The 3,470-nt window shown below is 40.6% G+C and overlaps 1 protein-coding gene across 1 annotated transcript in view; it reads left to right on the forward strand.

Moving 5' to 3' along the window:
• Nucleotides 1–3,470, forward strand: part of DNAH11 (dynein axonemal heavy chain 11) — a 357,421-nt gene that overhangs the window by 349,351 nt on the left and 4,600 nt on the right. The window lies entirely within an intron of this gene.

A 3,470-nucleotide genomic window follows, 5' to 3' on the forward strand; every position in this document is an offset into this window, starting at 1 on the left:
AGTAGCTGGGACCACAGGCGCCCACCACAACGCCCGGCTCTTTTTTGGTTGCAGCCGTCATTGTTGTTTGGCGGGTCCAGGCTGGGGATTCGAACCCACCACCTTAGGTGTACGTGGCTGGCGCCTTAGCCGGTTGAGCTATAGGCACCGAGCCTTGGGTACTTTTTTTTATCCTTGCTTTCCTGAATCATTCTTCCATGAACCAGAACAGTACTCTGAGCCTTAAACTGGAAGGTCCATTAGAATCCCAAATGACCACAGATTCAAACTGTCCTCCAGGCACCCAGGTGCTAGCCAGGTGTTCGATGTTTAGGACACTGCAAACCGGGGGTGGGGGGTGGGGGGGTGGGCAATGTGTAAATACTACAGGTAGAAGCAAGTAACTGCTGCTGGGCAGTGATTTTAATTATAATGCCATAAATATCCAAAATAGAATTTTACATATCAGAGATGAAGGAATTATATATAGTTACATTTTGTGATTAATGATAACTTTGGACTTATTTTTACCATCTTATTTTGTGCTTCCTGGTTTTTATATTTTTCTTAGCTTTTTTTCCCAGCCCTTTCTGACTTATATTGATTTAGGCGTTTTCTCTATTTGGTGTATACCCCTCTACCATTCCCATTATTTCAGTGGAGACTCTTCACATTGTTACACACTTTTGATTTTTTCCTAATACACATGAAGTTCCTACACCCTTTACCCGCTCTCTGAACATCAACCTCCCTCTAGTCTGGAATTATAGTTCAGTCTTATTTTAAACTGTACTATTTTTGTTCTTTTTTGTTCAGAATCAATAATTATTTTTGCTTTAACAAAACATCATGTTAGGGAGGCGCCCGTAGCTCAGTGAGTAGGGTGCTAGTCACATACACTGAGGCTGGTGGGTTCGAACCTGGCCCGAGCCAGTTAAACAACTGCAACATCGTCAACAAAAAATAGCCGGCCATTGTGGCAGGCTCCTGTAGTCCCAGCTACTTGGGAGGCTGAGGCAAGAGAATCACTTAAGCCCAAGACTTTGAGGTTTCTGTGAGCTGTGATGTCATGGCACTCTAATCAGAGTGATAGCTTGAGAATCTGTCTCAAAAAAAAAAAAAAATCGTGTTAACTTCTTTGCTCATTGTTGCTTTTTGCATCTTGTCCTTGGCTTCTTTTTCTTTTCTTTTTTTTTTTTTTTGAGACAGAGCCTCAAGCTGTCACACTCAGTAGATTGCCATAGCATTACAGCTCACAGCAACCTCCAACTCCTGGGCTTAAGTGATTCTCCCGCCTCAACCTCCCAAGTAGCTGGGACTACAGGCGCCCACCACAACGCCCAGCTATTTTTTGGTTGTACTTGTCGTTGTTTGGCAGGCCTTTTTACCACAGCATAAAATGGCATAGCAGGTCCTTGGGGAGGGATCATACTGGGTCTGGAACTGTCTTCACTGCTCTGTTGATTGGGTTTGCTTATATGTAGAATTCTAGGGCACCATGATTATTTTCCCCAACTTGGGTGTTTTAACTCTTTTGTTAAAACACTGTACAGGACAAATCTGTTCTTAAATATACTTATTATTCCTTCACAAGTAAAGTTTTTAAGACTTTTTGCCATCAAGGTTTTACAGTCTTACCAATACATGTGTATCAAAGTATGGATGTTGAGAAATGTGTCCTGCTTGGTATCGGGTGCAGTTAGACGTGAGTCCAGGCCGGGTGCAGCGGCTCATGCCTGTAATCCTAGCACTCTGGGAGGCTAGGGCGGGAGGGCTGGATTACTTGAACTCAGGAGTTCAAGACTAGCCTTGAGGAAGAGACCCAGTTTCTACTAGAAATAGACTAGCTGAGCATCGTGGCAGGTGCTATAGTCCCAGCTACTGTGGAGGCTAAAGCAAGAGGACCTCTTGAACCCAAAAGTTTTGAGATTGCTGTGAGTGATGCCAGGGCACTCTAGCCTGGTCAACAGAGATTCTGTCTCAAAAATAAAAATAAGAAGCCTTTGAGTCTACTCATAGCTTCCATTCTGGAAAATTCTAAGCCCGTATTTCTCCAAATACTCCCTCCCCCTACCCGTTCTCTTCCTATCTGCATTTACCTACTTAACTCTCATATTTTCTACCTGTGTCTCTGTTGTATTCTGGTTGATTTTATCAGTTCTGTGTGATCTTTATTATATCTTTAACTGTTTTGTCTGTTTATTACCTTGATTTGATTGTCCCCGTCCATTCCAAGTTCATATTTTTAGAAGCATGCATGACATAGTTTTATAATTTCCTGAGTTTGTTTTCATTATTCCTTTTCTGAGATGTTTAAACATTCTTAAAATGAGTCTTTTTTCCAAGATGATTCTATTTTTATTTCCTATTTGTTAAACGTTCTGAGTTTTCATGGTATATAATCTGTCTTTATATCTGAATGACAGTGTGGTTGGTAATAAAAAAAAAAGTTAACACTCAACATTGGAGGGCTGGAATCATGCTAGGCTCTTGTCAAATGCTGCTGTCTAAAGCTTGCATAATTTTTTTCCCCCACTTTTAAATGGCTTCATGTTTTTCCCTGTACATCTAATAGGGATTCTTTTTTTTTTTTTTTATTAAATCATAGCAGTGTACATTAATACTATCATGGGGTACAGTGTACTGTTTCTGTATACAATTTGAAATACTTTCATCCAACTGGTTAACATAACCTTCAAGTCTTTTTTCTTAGTTATTGTGTTAAGACATTTACATTCTACAATTAGAGAGATTCACATGTAGCCTTATAGGATGAACCATAGGTGAGATCCCACCAGTCACCTTCCCTCCTCCCCTCCCCTCCCTCTCCCCATATTCCTGGGCTAAAATTAGGTTATAGCTTTCCTATGAAAACTATAAATTAGTTTCATAGTAGAGCTGAGTGTTTTGGATACTTTTTCTTCCTTTCTTGGGATACTTTGCTAAGAAGAATATTTTCCAGCTCCATTCATGTGAATATGAAGGAAGTAAAGTCTCCATCTTTCTTACTGGCTGAATAATATTCCATGGTGTACATATACCACAATTTATTGATCCATTCATGGATTGATGGGCTCTTGGGCTTCTTCCATGACCTAGCAATTGTGAATTGGGCTGCAATAAACATTCTGATACAAATATCTTTATTGTAGTATGATTTTTGGTCTTTTGGATATATATAGAGGAATTACAGGATCAAATGGCAGATCTATTTTTAGTTCTTAAAGTGTTCTCCAGATCTTTTCAAAAGGATCGTATTAGTTTGCAATCCCACCAGCAGTGTAGAAGTGTTCCCTTTTCTCCACATCCACGCCAACATCTCTGGTTTTGGGATTTAGTGATGTGGGCTAATCTTAGTGGAGTTAGGTGATATCTCAAAGTAGTTTTTTTTTGAGACAAGAGCCTCAAGCTGTCCCCCTGGGTAGAGTGCCGTGGCATCTCAGCTCACAGCAACCTCCAACTCCTGGGCTCAAGTGAGTCTCCTGCCTCAG

Source organism: Otolemur garnettii, unplaced genomic scaffold (assembly GCF_000181295.1).
Source record: "Otolemur garnettii isolate 467f Iridium unplaced genomic scaffold, OtoGar3 scaffold00028, whole genome shotgun sequence".
NCBI classification, from domain to species: domain Eukaryota; kingdom Metazoa; phylum Chordata; class Mammalia; order Primates; family Galagidae; genus Otolemur; species Otolemur garnettii.